The sequence below is a fragment of the Galeopterus variegatus genome, unplaced genomic scaffold (assembly GCF_000696425.1).
Source record: "Galeopterus variegatus unplaced genomic scaffold, G_variegatus-3.0.2 Scaffold27, whole genome shotgun sequence".
NCBI classification, from domain to species: Eukaryota; Metazoa; Chordata; class Mammalia; order Dermoptera; family Cynocephalidae; genus Galeopterus; species Galeopterus variegatus.
The window spans coordinates 1,256,826-1,279,122 of NW_007726138.1; the positions used below are offsets into that span (position 1 = coordinate 1,256,826).

The following is a 22,297-nucleotide window of genomic DNA, read 5'->3' on the forward strand; positions in this document are numbered from 1 at the left end:
AAGGGAGGGGTATAATTTGCACTCGTGACTTCAGTGAACATTTGAAAGGCATTATGAAAATCTCACGGCTACTTTGGCTCTATTTGACTTTCAGGTGGTCCTTTAATCCACTAAAGGGATCAAAACCCAGCTTTGAAAGCTGCAGGTTGATTATCTTTAGGACTCCTAGCCTCATTCTTTTACCTTTAATTTATCCCTAACCCCACCCCGTTTTTGTCTTTGTGTATAATTTAGCACAGCAAGTTTTTTTTTTTTCCTGACGGACATGGTTTGGGGCTTAAATTTATTTATTTATTTATTTATTTTTATTTATTTATTTTTCCTTTTTGTCTTTTTTCATGTCCGGCAACAGACCGCAACCCTCAGTGTCGCGCCCGTACCGGACCAGGACCGGCAACGGGATCGCAACCCTCGGTGCTGCGCCGGCCCCTCGCTCAGCCAGTGAGCGGGAACTGGTCTGTATGTGGGATCCCAACCCTCGGCAGGAGCGCCGCCGCGCTCCCAAGCGGCGCACTATAGCAGTGCGCCACCAGGCCGGCCCAAGGGGCTTAAATTTAATTCTTAGTCCTTGTTCAGGTTTTGGGTTGTTTTTGCTTTCACAGTTAAATTGACATTTAGTCTTAAGTTTTCATCTCAGCAGCACAGAAATGATGTGCAATTTCTTCCCATTTCCCGTGAGTGGAACTATCTAGCTCTGAAAGTATTTCGTACCTCTACCAAAGAAATCTTTGGTTAAATATTTGGTTGTACCCATACCATAAACTGTTTATTATTGGGTTGGCCATATATTCTGCCCCCATTTGATAGTAACAGACTATTAAGGTTTTCTAGATTCTCAAAGTTCCGGAGGGCTACCAGTTTAAGATCTAAAAATGGAATTCTTGGTTAATTTATCTCACAGATTATCTCTCATAAAAAGAAAATTGGATATGTCTTTCCAAAACGTAGAACATTTAGAAGTCATTAGTTATTTTGAGATTATAGAAGTTTTCATTATAAACATTTCAAACCATTCAGGGGTGTGTGAAAATAAAAAATGAAAGTTCCTCCACCATGTAATCCCACTCCCAAAGTAATAAGTGGTAAGAGTTTGGTGCACATTTTTCCTAACATACATCTAGATGACACACATCTGTATGGTTTTGATTTTTTTTTTAAATAAAAAGGGATAATTCTAAGTAAACTCAAAGATCTGCAGCCTTCTTCCTCTCAACGACCTATCCTAGGCTCTCTTCCATATCAGTACATTTGTTGTTTCATTTTTTTAAAGGACTGCACCCTCTTATTCTGTGATATGGATGTGCCATACTTTAATCATACCCCTATAAATGAACATATATTGTGGCTTTAGTTTTTCAATATTATTGCAGTGAACAGCTTTATATATATTCTTGTCCAATGGGTATGTGTATTTCTTGAGGAATTTCTGGGTCAAAAGTTATGCACGTTTAAAATTTTGATAGATGCCAGATTTTTCTTAAGTATTCAGCAAACTTTCCCACCAGTAATACATGAGTGTCCTTTTCCCCATATCTTCACCAACCATGAGGAAATCATTAATCCAGGACCAATGTTTAAATGACTATTGTATTGAATGAAGTAACTAATAGAAAGCTTAATTTTAGGTTCCATTTTTGTTTTAGTCCGTTTTGTGTTGCTATAACAGAATACCTGAGACTGGGTAATTTATAAAGAAGAGAAGTTTATTTGGCTTACGATTCTGGGACAGCTGCATCTGGCACAGGCCTCAGGCTGCTTCTACTCATGTTGGAAAAGTGGCAGGCAGCTGGCAAGTACAAGCAGATCACATGGTGAGAGAGGAAGAGAGAGAAGCAAGAGGTGCCAGGGTCCTATAAACAATAAGCTCTCACGGGAACTAACAGAGCGAGAACTCACTCATTACTCCCCCCTCCCTCAGGGAGAGCATTAATCCATTCATAAGGGATCCGCTCCCATTACTCAATCAGTTTCCAACACTGCCACATTGGGGATCAAATTTCCACATGAGTTTTGGAGGGGACAGCACATTCAAACTCCATCAGTTTTGTTTTCAACAATACTGTTGTGACGCAGTGAATTTGCAATATCTGTAACATAAAAAAAAATATTCCTCACTCTGGCACAAAGCTTCCCAGTATTATTGACTTGTAGCAGTCAATGGGAGAGCTTAATGGTTGACTTTTATATCATCCTTATAAGGTGAAGTTATTAAAAATTCCTCATAATCTTTGTTTCATTCTGTGACTTTCTTCAAATTCTTTTCAAAACTAGCAAAGTGTGATACAGATTTTAGGTGGAAATAATTATATTAAAAGTATATTTATATTTTTTGTTAGGCAGCCACTTTCTTATCAAGTATGTCTTGTAAAATCGTACATCTTTTTAATTTCTTGAAAACCAACTTTTTTAAGAGGTTTCCCTCTAGCTTTAATTAAAATGTCAATCTGTGGATTTAATATCCGGGGACAAAGGGGACTAAGAAGTCTTTTTATAGAAGTTCTTGCGATTCTATAAAATCTCTGCTAGAATGAGTCACTGGATGGTGTACAGGCAGATAGAGCACCTTCACTGTGTTACCAGACTTCCTGTGCTGCCATCCCTCTCCAGGAAGTTCCCTGCATTGATTATATCTTATATCAAGTGTTGCACGACACTGCTTTCCATACATTTAAGCAGTAACTAGGATTTCATGTTTTCTCCTAAAATTATGTACAGATAATAAACAGATTCAACATCTTTCACAGTTGGGAATGTATCATTGGTATTTGTTCTTTTCCTGTTTTTAGTTAGAAGGCAGTAGGATCTACCATCTATGAAGGTACTTCAAAAAGTTCATGGAAATGTTTGTATTATCTTTAAGTTCTATTTTTCACAAACTTTTTGAAGTACCTTTGTACAGTTGACAGTACCTTTAGGATTTCATGACCTAGGTAATTTCTTCTCATAGTGTTAACCTGTACCTCTATATGGTAATATTCTGACAAAGTCAACTTTTTCCCCTCCAAATGCATGCCCAGTAGGTGATGATCATGGCAATGTTTGGATTTCTAATGTTTGCCCTTGGAGACCTTATTATCTCATTTGTGATGTCTCTGGAAGAAGTTGGGGGTCGGGGGGCAGCAGGTGATGTCAACTCTTCATTCTTGTATTTCCTATTTCAATAAATGGTATCAAGTCTTAAAAACTAGAAACCTAGGAAGCATCCTCGATTCCTATCTTGCCCTCAGGTCCTGAATTTGATCAGTTAACAAGTCTTATTTTCCTGTACTTGAAATATCTTTTGAATCTGTTCTTTCTCTTCATCTCTACAGCTACCCTTCTAATTCTGTTTCTAACTCACACCATCACTGCTGTATCCTGCACCTCCCATACTGTGCTCTTGAGGAGCAAAACTTTATCATATTTGTTTTTGTCTGCCTGATCCTGTTCTTGGCACATTGTCAATGTTTAATAAATGTTTGATGAGAACAGAATTCTAGCCTAGATGATTGCAAAACCTTCCTGTTGATCTCTCTGACTCTTGATTTTACCACCTTCAATTCACATTCTAAAACAAATACCTGTATATCCATGGGTCTCCACTTGAAATCTTCAGTGTAACTCTGCCGCATTTATAATTAGGTCCAAATTCTCTGTGTGGCATTTAAGGTTCTAATATACTTTCCAGCTTCATTTTCAATCACCCTGCTTTCCTTCCCAATCTCCATTGTCTACTTACCACATCAAGCTGTAGTTATTTGTTGGTAACTTCGTCTGTCCCAGTGGGCTGTGAACTTCTTGATGGTAAAAGTTGTCTTATTTTACTCTACACATCCAGTGTTTATCAGAGCTGCATATAGTAAGCATTCTAAACAGTTTCATGCTAGAATCTTTCTGAAGTTTATTCAAGTATTTAGAATGGCAACTACTTTAAGCAGAAGAATCAAAATAGAATGAAAAACTGAGTAGATGTTTTATGCTTATGAAAGGTATGCACATCACCTGGAAATGCAGAATAGCACAAGGAAGATGATATCCCATCAGAAGTAATCATTGTTATCATTTTGGCATAGTTTTTCAATATTTTTTTTAAAACGAAGTTTTAATGTTGTTTAGATAATGATCAAAATTTTTAAAAGAATGCTTTAGATCTGGCCTTTATACCCTTGAACTCATAACCAAATATCCTACCACATTGACCTTGAAATCTATCTTCCACCATCTGTAATGCCAGTATCCAGTTTTGCACAAGCTGTAATTTTGTTTCCATAGACCAGCATTAATTTAAGTCCAATGTCATATATTTGATGTGACAGTGGAAAGAAGACTAGAGCCTATTATGGAAAAACTGTATTTAAATTTCAATTCTGACACTTAGTAGCTGTGTAATATAGGTTTATTGTGTGTGCTGCCACATTTGTGAAATATGCATATAATATCTACATTGCAGAGTTACTGTGATTATTTCATTAAATTATGTACTTGTGTTTATGAAAACCCAGCATATTTCCTGTTATAGTTTTGTTCCTCCATAAATATTAGTTGCTTTATAAAGATATGTCTAATTGAACTATGAAACTGCCTGCTGTCTGATACTGTATTCACTTAGGAAGCAATATAAATTGTGTGTAACCCAGAGGAAGCTTAGGAATGTGTTGGCGATAACTGCTTATGCTGCCAGTGCTCTCCTGGAATTTGGGAGTTGTCAAGAGTGTCAATGCAGTGTACTAGTATTGCAACTATGTGCTCTGAAAGCCCTTTATATTATCTTCTATATCCTTTCTCACTGCTACACAGCGCCACCTTCCTCAAACCCATCTCCCTACCCCCGCACATACACTGACACTCAGGGTCGTTAAGAAGCTCTGATAACCTTGCATACTAGAATGGCCTTGCAAGGTATAGGCCAGAAAATGTCATGGAAGAAAAAGAATTATAGAAACTTATTCTTACAGATCTTGTTCGGTGTTAGATTCTGAAGTGGACTTCTTCAGAACATCCTTTTATTTTCCTAAAACAAATACACGGGACCCAGCTTATAGAATATTGAGAGAATTATAAAAGAGAATATTATAATAACGATGCTGGTGATAGCTAACATTTGTTGAGCACTAACTCTGTCAGGTACTGTTCCAGTGCTTTACAGGTCTTGTGTCATTTCATCCTCAAACCACCCCTGAGGTAGATACTCATATTATCCCCTTTTTATTTACCAATTTGCAAACCAATGCAAAGTTTGCTAATACAAATTAGCTAACTAATGTGTAGCTTGCACAACAAGGTCACACAATAATGGCAAGGGGACTTTTATCCAATGCACTATTGGATAAAATAGTGATGTCTCATAGTAACTAAATTCCATTGGATGAGGTCTGAAACAAGTTTTTCTTAGATATAAATATGTTCTAAAGCTAATGTTGCCATAGAAAGGCAGTATGGAATAGTGAAAAGATTTTGAACTCATGCCAACTTAGAATCAAATCCTTGTTACCTGCCAGCCACAGGCCAGTTAACCTCTGAACCTCACATTCTCTTCTGTAAAATGGGTAATATCATATCAGTCTTGCTGGGATACTGAGATGAGTAGGTGAGATTATAGATATAGTAGACCTGGTCTTCAATAAATGGTGACTTTTATTTCAGTCATAGGTATAGGCACATCTTCAGCATGTGTGCCACAGGTGATACAGGTGATGATTTTGATGTATCTTTTGCTCTTCAAGATCTGGTTTCTGTTGAGGGATTGGTGGGTACTTTCAGTATTGGACACTGAATTTACGTACAAGTCATTGTGTTGGCATCAACCGTCATTTATACAAAAGAATAGTGCTGCCCTTCACACACAAACTCATACACTTCCATCTTGAAAAACTGTGAAGATGATATTGGTCAGATTCATATAATAAAAATCATACTTTTTTTCTAAACATAAATCATGGATATAAAGATACAAGCAGTGTGCCTAAACTGCCATTTCTAGTGATTGAATCTTTAAATGGTTCTATTAGCTATTCTTAAAGAACTTTGTCACAGAATTAGAGTTAAAGTTTGCTGTGATCTATTTAATAAGCTCATCAGACTCTGAATGAATTGGCATTTCATTGACAGTATCTTAAAGACTTGCCACCTCTTGCTGAAACAAGTGTTTTCTATTGACCTTCCTGACCCAAAGGGCAGCTTTTTTCAGAAGTGGTGATGGATCTGACTGATCAGTCTTCTGCCTCTCTTTACATCTCAGACAATCTTCTTTGTGACCAGTGGCATTATTTGCAAGATAGCCAATTGGGGTTGGATGCTATCTTTAGCTCTAGGAACCAAGGAAAGTTTTCTAAAGCTAAGCAGGACTTAAACCTTTGCTTCATTGCGGGACGTGTCGAGGGAGATGGGAATCAACAATTGACAAGTGGTAGGATATTTTAAGTAATACAAGATAATGTGGGATACTCTTGGCTTTCTGTATGTGTAGCATACTTAAAATAATCAATATATTGAGTAAGTAAAATTTGTGGAAGGAAAAACTAGAAAAGGAGTCAGAGACCTGGGTTCTGATCCTGAATTTGCTGCTTTACACCTGTGTGAACTTTGGAAAAATCGTTTAATCTTTCTGAGCCTCAATTTCATTAGAAAAATGGTGCTGATATTGGGAGGTTGGGTGAAGCAGTGTATGTGAAAGTACTGTAAACTTTGAGGCACTGTGAAAATATAGGGATAAATGATGTTACCGATCAAGGTCTCTCATAGGAGGTGGTAGTGGGTACAAGCACAGGCTTTGGAATTGGATAAACTGAAATCAAAGTTGTCAGTTAAAAGCAGTGTGACCTTGAATAAGTCATATGAACTCATTATTATGACAGGTGCTGCTGCAACTACTACAGAAGTCTGGATATAACTTTAAAATGATTACCGACTAATCAAAGAACATTAGAGCTGGAATCAAAACAAACCCCTGATTATACGAGCATAACATGTAAACCCCTGAAGGACAGGAACTGTTTTGTCACATATACCTTTGACCTTATCCTCTTGGACATCACCATTCTGTGATGGTGTTTAGTGGTCTTTGGGTGGTGACAGTGGATTAGCCCCATACTGGGTGCTGTGTGGGACACAAATGAAGAATCCTGACCTTATCCCTAGGGACATTTCAGTGTAGTTGGTGGGGCTTGGCATTCCTATCTTACCAGAGCTAATAGGAGAGTCCTTTCTATTTCCATATGGCACTGTGGGAAGAAGTGGATACATTTCAATCTGTGATATGTATGCATTGACTGAGGAGCTGAACATAACTAAACCTTTCGATATGTTTATTTTTTTAAAAGAAAGGAAATTCATGTTCCCTTTCCTGGTTTCTCTAACACTGTCCTCATTTCCTGTTTTTTCTTAACTGAAAGATGAACCTTCCCTTTCCCTGCATCTGCAGAGGCCCTGCCTTTAAAACACTTTTTTTAGTGTTTTTATCTGAATACTTAGAGAGATTTGTTTTTTACCAGTAAGGATCTCAGAATTGTAATTGTGGTTATTTATTTAACACAGTCTTCTGTTATGTAACAAGCTGCTATTCACCAGTAATAGCCAATTAGAAAAGAAAATATCTTGTACCAGCTAATTGTAATTACCATTATAAAGCAATTAATAGCAGGAACTGTTGCTGAACTGTAACATAACATCAATCAAGCTATCTTTGCTAAAGCACTATAAAACTAATTTTCTCAAATAGAGAAGGGAAGGGGGGAAGGAAAGGAAGGTGAGAGAGTCTAAAATCTCATTAGAATTTCTTGCAAACCAGTCTATGAATGACTTTTCAAAGATTCTTAAATATGCACCCACTCATGAAGGAAAGTAATGTTAATAATTTTCTGGGACATTTAGTTATTTTTCCACCGGCAAGGATGATAGACAACATGGTTTAGAGAAAAGCATACTGAAGGAGGAGTCAGAAGACATGGGTTTTAATCCCGCTACTGCTTCTGACTTACTGTGATTTTAGAGAAGTCACTTGCACTCCTGATCAAGATTTCCTGGTTTGTAAATGAAGGAGTTAGATTATATTTGCATTCTTTCAGCTGCATCTTCTAAGTAACAGTAAAAGAAAGGAGGAGGTAGGTTTACAGCTAGGGGGCCCATATTATACTAGGGTACTTCAAAAAGTTTGAGGAAAAATACAATTAAAGATAATACAAATCTTTCCATGAACTTTTTGAAGACCCTTTGTACATATCTTAGGGTCTAAAAAGAAAAAAAAAAAAATCTGGGTATGTCCTTAAGAAGTAGTGGCACATGTGAATGTCATTAATCCGGTATATCAAGTTAGAAAATTAGCTGAGAACCACTGCAGTAGATGACTTCTAGGGTCCCTTACTTCAAGGGAAGATGGTAAATAATTAGGATGCATCCCACTTCACTCCATCCCCTCTCCTTTCCATTTGTAATAAACTACAAATCTATTTATAGAACTGAGGCTTCCTCATTCAGAAATTTTTGTTAAACATCTGCTGTGTGCAAGTTCCTGTATTCTAGATGCTGTAGAATATAAAGATGAAAATAATGTTGGTCTTGCCATCAAGGATATTATGGCCTAATAGGGAAGATACAAGAAGTACATAAATAACTCTATTCAGAGTGATGTAGATAGAGTTGAGCAGAAAGGAGATTATTCCCAGCAGGTAGTACTGTGCCTTGAGGAAATAAGATTTGGACATGCAGAAACAGTAAAAAACATTATAGGCTTAGGCAAAGGGGAGGAGCAGTTGAAAAACTAAAGGCATATACAACAAGTATCAAGTCAATTCATTTTGCCTAGAGAAAATGATAGGTAAGTGCAAGCAATGGAAAAGAAGTTTGGAAATGTACATTGAAGCTAGTTCATATAGTTTCAGATGTTAGAACTTGATTCTGCAGAATGTTTGGAGAAGGGAATGACAAGATTAAAGTTTAATCAGATAACACTGTACTGGAGAGGGAGAGTTAAGTCAGGATTCTTGAGTACTGGTCAAAGCAAGAGATAATGAAGACTCTCTAGACTTTAATAATATACCCTGCTTTTTGTTTTGTTTTATAGAATTCTTTTACTTGATTAATAAAAATTGTATTTATTTATCATGAACAACATGATGTTTTGATATATGTATACATTGTGGTCCGGCTTAATGAAGCTAATTAACATATTTATTCCTCATATTTTTTGTGCGTGTGTTAAGAACATTTCAGATCTACTCTCTTAGCAGTTTTCAAGTATACAGTACATTGTTATTAACTGTAGTCACCATGTTATACAGTAGTTCTCCTGAACTTATTCCTCCTGTCTGACTGAAATTTTGTATCCTTTGGTCAACACTTCCCCAATATCTTCCCCACACCCTGGTAACCACCATTCTATTTTCTGCTTCTATGACTTGGACTTTTTTGGATATAACATATTAGTAAAATCATGTAGTATTTATCTTTCTGTGCCTGTGTTATTTCACCTATAATAATGTCCTCCAGATTCATCCATGTTGCTGCACGTGAGATGATTTCCTTCTTTTTTAAGTCTGAAAAGTATTCCATTATGTATATTTACCACATTTTCTTTATCCATTCATCCATGAATGGGTGCTTACGTTTGATTCCATATCTTGGCTATTGTGAATAATGCTGCATTGAACATGGGAGTGCAGACATCTCTTCAACCTACTGTTTTAATTTCCTTTGGCTATATATCGAGAAGTAGAGTCATTGGATCATATGGTAGTTCTATTTTTAATTTTTTGAGGAACCTCCATTGGTTTTCCCTAATGGCTGTACTAATGTACATCCCCATCAGCAATGTACAAGAGTTCCCTTTTCTCCACTCTTTAACCAACATTTATCTCTTGTCTTTTTAATAATAGCCATCCTAACAGGTGTGAGGGGATAGTTCTTTGTGGTGTTAATTTGCATTTCCCTGATGATTAGTGATACCTGTTGGCTTTTTGCTTTTATTGCTTGTGTTTTGGGGGTTATGTCCAAAAAAATTTTGCCCAGACCAATGGCAAGAAGCTTCCCTCCTATGTTTTCTTCTAGGAGTTTTACAGTTTAAGTCTTTAATTCATTTACGGTTGATTTTTGTGTATCGGATAAGTTCCAGTTTTATTCTTCTGCATTGTGTGTACTTGGCACCTTTGTCAAAAGATCAGTTGACTGTAAATGTCTGGATTTATTTCTGGGTTCTCTATTCTGTTCCATTCGTCTGTGTGTCTGTTTGTATGCCAGTACCATGCTGTTTTTATTACTATAGCTTTGTAGTAGATTTTGAGATCAGGTAGTGTGATGCCTCCAGCTTTGTTCTGTTTGCTCAAGATTGCTTTGGCTATTCAGGGTCTTTTGTGGTTCCATATGAATTTTAGGATTGTTTTTTCTAATTCTGTAAATGTCATTGGAATTTTGACAGGTATTGCATTGAATCTGTAGATCACTTTGGGTAGTATGGACATTTTTACAATATTCTTCCCATACATGAATATGGGATCTTTTTCCATTTATTTGTGTCTTCTTCAGTTTCCTTCATTAATGTTTTTTAGTTTTCAGTGTACAGATTTTTCACTTCCTTGGTTACATTTATTTCTAAGTATTTTATTTTATTTTGCTATTGTAAATAGGATTGTTTTCTTGATTTCTTTTTCAAATAGTGTACATTATTAGTTTATAGAAATGTTACTGATTTTTTGTCTGATTTTTGTATCCTGCACCTTTACTAAATTTGTTTTTCAGTTCTAACAGTTTTTTGGTGGAGTCTTTAGCGTGTTCTATATATTTGATCATGTTGTCTATAAACAGAAAATTTAACTTCTTCCTTTCTAATTCGGATGCCATTTATTCCTTTTTCTTCCCAAATTATTCTGTCTAGGACTTTCAGTACTGTATTGAGTAGAGGTGGCAATAGTGGACATCCTTGCCTTGTTCCTGATCTTAGAAAAGCTTTCAGCTTTTTTTACCATTGAGTATGATGTTAGCTATGGGCTTATTATATAAGGGCTTTATTGTGCCGAGGTATTGTACCTAATTAGTTAAGAATTTATATCATGAAAGGATGTTGAATTTTGTCAAGTGTGTTTTCAGCATTGAGATGATCATATGGTTTTGGCCTTCATTCTGTTAATGTGTGTATTGCATTTACAGATTTGCATGTGTTGAACCATTCCTGCATCCCTCAAGAAAATCCCACTTGATCCTGGTGACTCGTACTTTTAATGTACCATTGCATTCAGTCTGCTAGTATTTTGTGGAGGATTTTGGCATCCGTGTTCATCAGGGATATTGGCCTGTAATTTTTTCTTGTAATGTCCTTATCTGGTTTTGTTATCAGGCTAATACTGGCCTCGTAAAGTGAGTTTGGAAGTGTTTCCTCCTCTTCAATTTTTTGGAAGAGTTTGAGAAGGATCGTATTATATCTTTTTCAAATGTTCATTAGAATTCAGCAGTGAAGGCTTCTGTTGGCAAAATAGAATAATTAGGCAACCTTGCCTTGGGGCAGGTTGGGGGTGGTGCAGCATTCTTTGTGGGCAAGTTGTGTGTGGGTGGAGTTAGTGCTCCTGAATGGGGCTGCCACCTTGGCTGGAGTCTACTGCTTTGGGTGGCTGCCACCGCACAAACCGCCATGCCTTTCGAACCTGTGGCTTCCAAGGACCTATTTGCCAGTTACCTAGTTCATAGACCTGCATGTAAGGGGTCTGGTGACCCAGCCTGGTGTGTGAGGGGTCTGTGACCAAGTCTGGAACGGGTTTGAGGGGTCTGTGAGCTCCAGACCCAGCCCTAGCTTTGCAATTGGTGCCACAAACAGGATTAAGTAGCTTGATAACTGGCGTAGTCGAGTAGCCCGACAATTGGCCCAGTCCACAGGATTACAGGCACGTAAAAGAGCATGACAACTGGCAACATCAGCAGGATTCCAACATTAGCCTGAGCTCCACAGCGTTAGATCCTGTGCTTTTCTTTGATGGGAAAATTTTTGTTACTGATTCAATCTCCTTATTTGTTATTAGTTTGCTCAGATTTTCTATTTCTTTATAACTCAGTCTTGATAGGTTGTATGTGTCTAGGAATTTATCCATTTCTTTCAGGTTATCCAATTTGTTGGTGTGTAATTGCTCACAGTAGTCTCTTATGATCCTCTATGTTTCTGTGGTATCAATTTTAATGCCTCCTTTTTTATTTCTGATATTATTTATTTTATCTATTTTTTCTTAGTTAGCCTAGCTAAAAGTTTGTCAATTTTATGTAGCTTTTCAAAAATCCAACTATTGATTTTGTTGATCTTTCTTACTGTTTTTCTAGTTGTTGGGACTGTGTTCTGCAAGTCTGCCCCCAGAGACATGGACAGGCATGTCTCCCAGCTGGTCCCTGGCTGGGCAGCACTATTTATGTTTTTAGGGACAATATTCCAGAACTCCCTAGAATCATAAGGCAGAAAAGTATTATAATACCTTTTTACGTGGAGAAATTAGTCACGGGCCCAGTGACTAGCATCCCAGACCCAGGGGGAGATGAGGCCAAGAAGAGTGGGTTGATGCAGAGCCACTGGCTTGAGATGATCCCGTGCTGGAACAGAGCGAAATTAATGGTGGGCTTAGGGACCCCCACCATGCTGATCAGAGGTATTGGCCAGGGCTTAGTGCCTGGCAAGTCATTATATAGTTGCCACTGAACTCCCAATCCTGAGCTCATTAATCCTGAATAATCAGCCAGTTGTAATGTAATTCTCAAGTATAAAGTGATAACACCCTTCCTTTTTTCATGACCTCTAGAGTACAAGGAATTTGATGCCTCAGAGAAAAACTCCTGTTCTTGATTTTTTTCCTTGTGAAACATCTTAGAGTCTATTGATAGAACAGATTGTAATGTTAATAATTTTCCCCTTGTTCATTTTTAAATATCAGTAGTTATAGTTGTTTCTACAAATAGAACACAATTCTGTTTTTCTTTCTTTACGTGAAAGCCGAAGACTATCCAGCTGTGCAAATCTACACGTTCTGAGAGCCTAAATGAATTTAAAATGAACTAAAACCTTTAGTTAATGGACTGAAAAGATATTCATTTCTTTGCTATTTTGTTTTTAAGAGGTTTTCATAGAAATTTATGTTCTCATAGTTTTTGTTCACTCTGTGATTGAGGTGGGCAGAGCCAATGTAAATCTGATATGCTATTTCTATTTTTAGGGACAGTATTCCAGTCCCCCCTAGAATCCTAAGGCAGAAAAGTATTGTAGTACATTTTTACACAGAATTTCATGATCAAATAATTTGCATATTCTAAGTTAAAGTTACATAGTTTTCTTACTACAGGACTTTAGTATGCTATTTTTTGTGACTCCAAGAGATAAATATTATATGCAGTTTCCCACATATTTGACTATCACTACCTTTTTCTCAGATAGCACCTATTAACATTTCATGGAATGCTAGTGTTCCATGGAATTTAATTTGGGAAATGCTAATCAGTCATCTCCCCCTTAATTATTAAGAGTGTAGATATCCCAAACAGTTTATAGATGAAATATCTCTAAGAGATCATTTACCATGTGTCTATAATAATAACCATTGTTCATCTTTATACTTCATGCCCTTAGTGGGAAAAAAATAAGTGTAGAATGCTAAGCACCGGGTAAATTTAAGAAACATGTATTTTCTTCCTTAGGGAGACGTGTCATCCTTTAAGAAGTATTTTTGTCCCATTATGTCCAGGAAGGCAGAGTTCTTTTGAAAATGTCCAAGGTATAACTGTGTTGCTTTGTGTTGCTTCGCCCCCCACAGATTTGTCACTCCACTTCCCCTGGGTGACAGAGACACAAAGGATTACTCAAAGCCCATCTCTTCTGAGCAGTGAGAGACCCCAAAGCAATTAACTTGGGGATGCTCAAGTAAGAGGCATCCCTTCCTCAGGAAATTAACCCCCAATTGGAGTTCTCTTCCTGCATTTATTTTCCAGACCAGGAAGTTACAGGAAGAGAACATAGGTGGGATTATAGTTTAACAATATAGGCTGGTAACTTTCAGTGAAACAAGCCAGATGACATTCCAGTAAACAATTCAGTGGTCCTATCAACAACATATTGATCTTAGCAAACATTCTTTCTCCCTCCAGCAACTTTTCCAGTATCTACACATATCAAGCAATAACCTGTCTGTCCTTAAGCCAGCCACCTTGCTGTGCGACAAATCTTTATCTTACACCAGAGACTTTTATAGCCTGAGGAAAATTTCCAGTCCTCCCCAAGGTCAATATTTGAAACTGCAAGGCTTTGGAAAACCAGGCCCTGTGAAGTACATTTGCTTTATAGTATATTCCACATAACTGAAATATTTGTACAAATAAAACCTACCACTTTAGCACAATATGAGAAAATTTACTCTTCAAGTCAGTGTCTTCTGTTTCTTTATTTTAGTTTGCCTTCCTTAGTGCATTTAAGTTAGGATTTCAGTATTGAATGAACCAGTAGACAGTTTGACCAGCTGTTCCAGAATACTGAAGCCTGTTCTTCTTAAGTCAGGTAACCATAGCCATTTAATACATTATTTAAGATTTTAAAAAATTTAATTCACATTCCTTTATCGGTTTTCATTGACTTGAAGAATGTAGGTTAGTTGCATTTTTTTCAATTGTCCCTGTATGGCATCTTTGTCAAAAATGTCAGTTCTGAATTACTGTTTATTAATTAAATGATGGATCCAGGCATCTCTTTGATGTAAAATCCACAGCTAATGTGATGTAGAGGAATTTTTCAGTGAAAGATTTTTTAAAACAGCTTCAGAATGATTCATGGGACCCATTGTTATTCACTTCTAGTTAGCAATATTCAGAGCCAACTGGCAAATCTCCATTTCTTCAGGATTCTTACTTAACATTAAATGTGGTTTCAAAGTAGACTGATTTAGGCAAGCTGCTTGTAAATGAGATGACTGGATTGCTCTCTTTGTCTTGTTACATTTTCCTTAAATTACATTTGCTACTATCTTGTGGTAAGCAGTATATTAATGAATTAGATCCTGAGTGCATCTTATATATGGTTAGTTCTCAAAAATAATTATAACTTTATCAGAAATAGCTGATCCTTAGATCCTGCTGAAACTCATTCATATTTGTGGAAATTCAAACACATTTTCATATACTTACAAGGCTACATTTTTTTTAAGTTATATCTGTCATAAGTTGTACTTCGTAAATAATGTTTTAGGTACTCAGATTGTATATAGTATATGCTAAGTCCTTTTGCTTGTTGACAAATAGCTATACATACCCTGAAATTTGGTCTCATCCTGAGATTGAAAGTATAGTGTGGTACAAAGAAACACTGTGCTTATAGACAGTTCACATATTAGTTGTGTGTCCTTATATAAATCACACTCCCTGAACTATTTTCTTATAATTAAAACAAATGATAATCTTATTTCATAGGGTTACGGTGAGGTGTGAAGTGTTTAGGAAATTATCTTATAAAATTTAAAGTGTTATATAAATTAAACAGTAGTGTATTAATATTCCGAACGAAGGGACCCTCTTTGTATTTGTTGATCAGTGGTTTTCCATCATAATAAGTATGTAGTATGATTAGTTTCTCCCCCCTTTGAACTGTCACTTATCATTTTACCTAAATATTTATGGAGCATTTGCTCTGTTGGTGAGATGGAAAAAAGTCACTTTGGTAAATATTTTAAAAGGATAAGACATAGTTTGTGTCTTTTTTGAGCTTTTAGTTTAATTGGAGAAGAGACATATACCAATAACTAGTTTAAGCTGTGGGTAAATGGATAGAGAAATGGACAGAAGGAATAGATTGAGAAAATACATGCTTGAAGGGGATAATTATGGTTTGCTTCATGAAAGAAGTGAGAAAGACCAGAGGACCAGGAAAGACTCCAACAGGCATGTAGATGGATACAGAGTACCTGAGCATAGAGGAGTAACAGCTTGCATAAAACAATGCTAAAAAAAAAGAGCAAGATGCCATCCAGGGACACTTCAGAAACTTTTTAAAGCTGCAGGTTCCAGCAAGAAATAGTGAGAACACACAGACTGTTTTCTCTAGAAAAAAGCATACCTTTAACCTTTGCAGGGTCCGAGTTTCAGCAGGCATTTATTAAGCATTAATTATGTGCTAGGCCCTGAAGCCACAAAAAAAAACAAGACAGATCATGTTTTGAAGGAGCCACTTGTCTAGTAGAGGAAAAGAATGCAGAAGTGTAATAAAAAAGTCACACTGAAGCAGTAAGATAACTTATCTCAGTCTTCTGTATTACTAACCTTCATGAAGATGTGATAACCTGGGCAGAAGTCTTTGCCAGGTGACCAAGGTTGGTTAGGCCTTTCTTGATAGAGGAAGCTACAAGAGGAAGGACTTGGGAATGCCCTACACCCGCATTTTAACAAAGCCTAAAATGAAGTGGTGAAGTAGGAGAACAGGCTAGAGAAGGCGGCAAAGTCTGCATTAAAAAGAGCCTTGTGGGCCATACAAAGGAACTTGGATTTTCCCCTACATGAGGGGGAATGTTTTAGGTGGGTGAGCAATATGAATCAGATTTGCTGAATAGAAACAGCCTTGTGTTAGTTCTAATGTGAGAATGGACACAGAGGCAGGGCAGGAAGTCAGGAGACTCTTGTTAATAACATCTTCCTTATACAGTCCAAACTAGATGCCAAACTAAATTTGTTTCTAATATGTGCAAACCATCATGTAACCTCCCGGCTCAAAAACCATCTATGATTTCTCTATGCTATATGAAAAAGCCCCAAATGAAAGCATATCTCATTCAGGACTCCCTGAACTGGCCCCTAATTTAATTCTGGCTGCTGCTCAACCACAGAGATAGCTGAGGGTTTTCTTTTTCACCCTTACTTATAACCACTCCTCAGGTGTAAGCTTTGCATTAGAAAAATAATCTAACAGGCACAGATCAAGAAGTTAAGTCTGTTCATTGAGTGCACACTTGACTTTGTTGTGTGGAAGTCTGTGCTTCATTTTCTAGATGAAAGTAAGTTAAATTACGTTTTTCTTATTTCTAAGGAATTTCACAACTGATATATTTTCCATAATTAAAAATGACCATATTCCCCTGCAATTTTGTATTTTTGTTTTGATCCATAACAATTTTTTACCAGCTATTCCTAATTAAGCTCCAAACTTTGTACAAATCTTTTAAGAATTTTCAAATAAGACCACACATCATTTGGGATTGGGGGAGGGGGGGTGATTGTGTGTCTTTGAAGCTGTGTGTGTGTGTAAAATTTAAAACACTCTTAAAATGTTGATGTGTTAATTGCAGTGAAATTTAGTCTGATAAACCAGTAAGGGGAAATGCTGACTTGTTGCTATAATTATTCTCTTATTGAAAATTTATGTAGGGCCGGCCCGGTGGCACACTGCTACAGTGCGCCGCTTGGGAGCGCGGTGGCGCTCCCGCCGAGGGTTCGGATCCCACATACAGACCAGTTCCCGCTCATTGGCTGAGCGAGGTGTGGGAGCAACACCGAGGGTTGCAATCCCGTTGCCGGTCCCGGTCCGGGCGCGACACTGAGGGTTGCGATCCATTGCCGGACATGAAAAAAGACAAAAAAAAAAAGGAAAAAAAAAAGAAAATTTATGTACACATCTACCGCAGTTCCTTTATTCTGGTTTAGTACAACTGATAAGTCCAATGTCATCCTTATCCAAATTTCAGAGATATTTAATCTTCCACTGCATTCAGTTATTTGTGAAGTCTCCAGTGAATGCCATCTGGTCCTAATGCTGGATTGCAATTTTTCAGACTTTTTTTTTTTCTTTTTTTTGGAGAGGGTGGTCTCCTTCCATCTCTACATCCCCTCATCTACTCTATTTTTCTCTTTGTGATAACTTACAATTATAGTAGATTACTTCATTCCCTATAAACGTTTTTATTGTTTTTCTTTAAATTTTCTTTAAAATGAATGCTATGTCCTTTCATTTCGTAAAGTAAAAAAGCATTCCAGCATGGTACTATTTTATATCAAGTACTGGTATCAGGACAACCGTAGGTCATTCTTAATTCAAAGAATCTTTCAATTGATCAGTGTACAGTTTATGTATTCCTTCCTACTAGCAAGTATATTTACTTCAAATAGGTCATTTTGAGGGAAAAGATCATCTATCATTTCAAAAAGCTGACAAAATGGTAGTTTCCATTTCATTAGGAATGAAGATTAGTATCAATTTAAAGTATTCTTTCTCCAGTGTGATCCCTTGGTAAAAATGGCAGCAGTATCAGGGACTACCACCAAAAAGAGAAAAAATTTCCCTCTTAAAGTGATTTCCAAGACTTTGTCTCATAAATGTGAAATATTAAAGACTAGACAAATGATTTTAAAAGTGGATAATGAGATCTGGGGAATTAAAATAGGGATTGGAGTCAATCTAATTGGTATTAAAGTCTCAGGGGAAGACAAACAGAAGGTGAATTGCAAGAAAAGGGAAAAAGGTATCAACTAGACAACAAGAAGCCTCCTGACATGGAATAAGATGTGTCCATTTGGAGAATTAGAACAAAGTAGTCCATCTGAGATAGTTTGCACATTAACACTTTCATGTAGACTACACCCTTAAAACTTGCTGTCTGTGCAGTTATGACACATTCTAAAGTCTCATGATGTGAAAGATGCACAGTGAATGGTATCAGTGTTACTTCTGACTTGGTACTTGTCACTTGGATAAGATTAGACATCTGTCTGCTACAGCAAACATACATGTCCAGTGCTCAAGCTAAGGCATGCCTGCTGGTTCCATCTTCTTCCCTGCCTTTCAGTCATTGGATGGTACTGTCCTTGCAGAGCCAGTGCTACATTGGCTTTCTTTCAAAGTCCTTCCCACATTGTTAGCAAGTCATATTTTCTGGAGCATTGTTCCATGCTTGATCTCATTTTATCACCTCAATTACATTTAGCACATGAGCAAATTAAGAGGCTAAAGCATAGGTCTGGGCTTGCTGGTTAGGTCATTTGCTTAGAATGTGGTGCTGATAACACCAAGGTCCAGAGTTTGATCTCTCTACCTGTCAGCTGCCACCCCCCGCCTTACCCCCCAAAAGCATAGGTCACACAACTAGTTTTTAGCAGCAGCACTGTCATTGGAACCACTGGATCTGTTTACTCTTCATATATGTTATCATTATACAACACCACAAATCCACTCCCTTACCAGCACATATTGGCTGTGCTGTTCATTCAAAGCAGAGACACTTAAAATGGTACTTTAGTTTGTTTTGGTTTTGAAATTGACTACATAATTATTATATTTTCATGAACAGTCTTTTGCACAGAATATTCTGGGGTTTTATCTCTAATTATTAAAACACAGTTTCCAATTTTCTCATTTGAAAAATCGATAATTTTTTTCCAGTTGTATTCCTTTCTAAAATTCTGCAATAGGTGTCTCACATGAAACTGTTAATAAAAGTTCTTATTGCTTGTCTGGGTACTTCTTTTTGGTAGTACTGGTAACTGCTCTCTTGCCTTTCTCTTTCAGTTATTTAGCTAATTTTAATGACTCTGAATGCAAGAGTCTGAATCACCTCACTGGCAGTTTAAAATATTTAACATCTTTTAAAAACTTGCATGCTGATTTTTAAAAAATTGCTTCTACTATACCATGCTTTATTTAATTAGCTCATTATTAATAGGCATTCACATTATTGCAGTTCCTTTTGAAGTTTGAAAGAGTGCTGAAGTAACCATCCTTCTATTTCTTAGAAGTAGAGTTTCTGGGTTAAATGTTACGTACATTTTAAATTTTAAAAAATAAAAAAACCTTTTTTAAAAAAAAAGTTTTTTAGGGCCGGCCCCATGGCTCACTCGGGAGAGTGCGACGCTGGTAGCACTGACGCCGCGGGTTGGGATCCTATATAGGGATGGCCGGTGCGCTCACTGGCTGAGCGTGGTGCGTACGACACCGTGCTAAGGGTTGTGATCCCCTTACCGGTCAAAAAAAAAAAAAAAAGTTAATAAATATTTACTTTCTTAGTCCATTCGGGCTGCTATAACAAAATACCATAAACTGTGTAGCTTATAAACAACAGGAATTTATTTCTCACAGTTCTAGAGGCTAGGAAGTCCATAATCAAGGCACTGGCAGACTCGGTGTTTGGTGACAGTCCATATTTCTGGCTCATAGAAGGTGCCTTCTAGATTTATCCTCATATAGTGGAAAGGGCAAGATTGCTCTCTGGGGCCTCTTTTATATCAGCACTAATTCCATTCATGAGGGCTTCATCCTCATGACCTGAATACCTCCCAAGGATCCCACCTCCTAAAATTATCACATTAGTGATTAGGTCTCAGCATAAGAATTTTGGAGGGACACAAACATGCAGCTCATCGCAGTTGCCATATTTCCATTATTCATAACTCCAACAATGTGTGGAGATGCCCATCCTTGAGAATGCAGTATATTATCAAACTTTTTGATATTTGTCCAGTGGTTGAAAATTAGTATCTTATATCACTAATCTCCATTTTTATATCTAATTATATTTGTAAATATTTATATTTATCTTATATAATCTTATATATTTTAATATCTAATCTTATCTAATTTGCATTTTTAGTATTATGAGGAAAGCTGAGCATGTTTTATAAAGACCATTTGTATTTGCTTTTTCATAACCAGTTTGTGCATGTCTTTTACCCATTTTTTTTTAAGTTTTAAACATTGATTAGTAGGAGTGTCTCATATATTAAGAAAATTTGCCCTTTTTTTATATGTTACAAATAATTTATCTGGTTTGTTAATTATCATTTGACATTGTTATTACAGGTTGAGTTCCTTATCCAAAATGTTTGGGACCAGAAGTGCTTGGGATTTGGGATATTTTTTGGCTTTTGGAATATTTGCAGATACTTAACTATTTGAGTATCCTTAATCCAGAAATCTGAATTCCAGAATGCTACAATGAGCGTTTCCTTTGAGCATCATATAGGCACTTAAGAAGTTTCGGATTTTGGAGTAGTTTGGATTTTGGATTTTCAGATTAAGGATACTTAATCTGTAATGGCCATGCTTTTTTTTTTTTTTTTTTTTACCATACAGAAGTTTATTTTTCTTTTACTTGCAAAATTTATTTATCTTTTGTTTGCTGCTGTATTTTGTGTAGTAGCTAGAAAAAAATGATTCCACTCCAATATTATTTTTAAATTCCTCTATATTTTCTTTCAGTGTACTTTTATGTTTTGATATTTTGTTTAGGCCTTTATTCTGCCTAAAATTTATTTTGTAGTAAATGGTGGGATAAGGATCCACTTTTAATTTTCACGGATCTGATAATTTAAAATGCTACTTTATCACATAGGAAATTCTCAGACATTCACTTTTCTTTCTGATGTCTCTATTCTTTTACTGTTTTTTTTTTCTCACAGACTCGTTGATATATAATTTAAAACTGCCATAAAACTCACCCATTTAATGTGTACAATTCAGTGGATTTTAGCATATTCACCATGTGAATTGTGGTGACCATAATCAATTTAGGAATATTTTCATCACCTCAAAAAGAAATCATTTATCCATTAGCAGTCACTCCCACTCTACCCAAGCTCCCAGCCCTAGGCAACCACTATCTACTTTCTGTCACTGTAGATTTACCTCTTCCAGGCATCTGATATAAATGGAATCATACACTGTGCAGTCTTTTGTGACTAGCTTCTTTCATTTAGCATATGGTTTTCAAAGTTCATCCATGTTTTAACAAGTATCAAAACATCATTCCTTCTTATTGCTGAATATTATTCTATTGTATGAATCTACCATATTTTATTTATCCATTCACTAATTGATGGGCATTGGGTTGTTTCCACATATTAGCTATTGTATGAACATGTATGCTTGTATGAACATTCATGTATAAGTTATTGTGTGGACATATGTTCCAAGTTCTCTCAGTTATGTACCTAGGAGTAGAATTCCTGTGATCATATGGTAACTATGTTTAACATTTTGAATAATTGCTAAATCGTTATATAGCAGCTGTACCACTTTCCATTCCCATCAGCAGTGTCTGGGGTCCTAATTTCTCCACATCTTCACCAATACTTTTTATCATATGTGTTTTTGATGATAGCCATACAAGTACATATGATCTTATTGTGGTATTTTATTGTGGTTTCAAATTACGTTTCCCTAGTAACTAATGATATGGAACATCTTTTCATGTGCTTATTGTCCAATTGTAAAGCTTCTTTAGAGAAATGTCTATTGAGATCCTTTGCCCATTGTTAAATTGGGTTTTTTATCTTTTTTATTAATAAGTTGTAAAAGTTATATATATATATATATATATATATATATATAAGATCGGAAGAGCGG

General features: G+C 36.4%; 1 protein-coding gene across 1 annotated transcript in view; it reads left to right on the plus strand.

Annotated features, from left to right (window-relative positions):
- ZNF277 (zinc finger protein 277) overlaps positions 1-22,297 on the plus strand; it is a 127,027-nt gene that overhangs the window by 735 nt on the left and 103,995 nt on the right. The window lies entirely within an intron of this gene.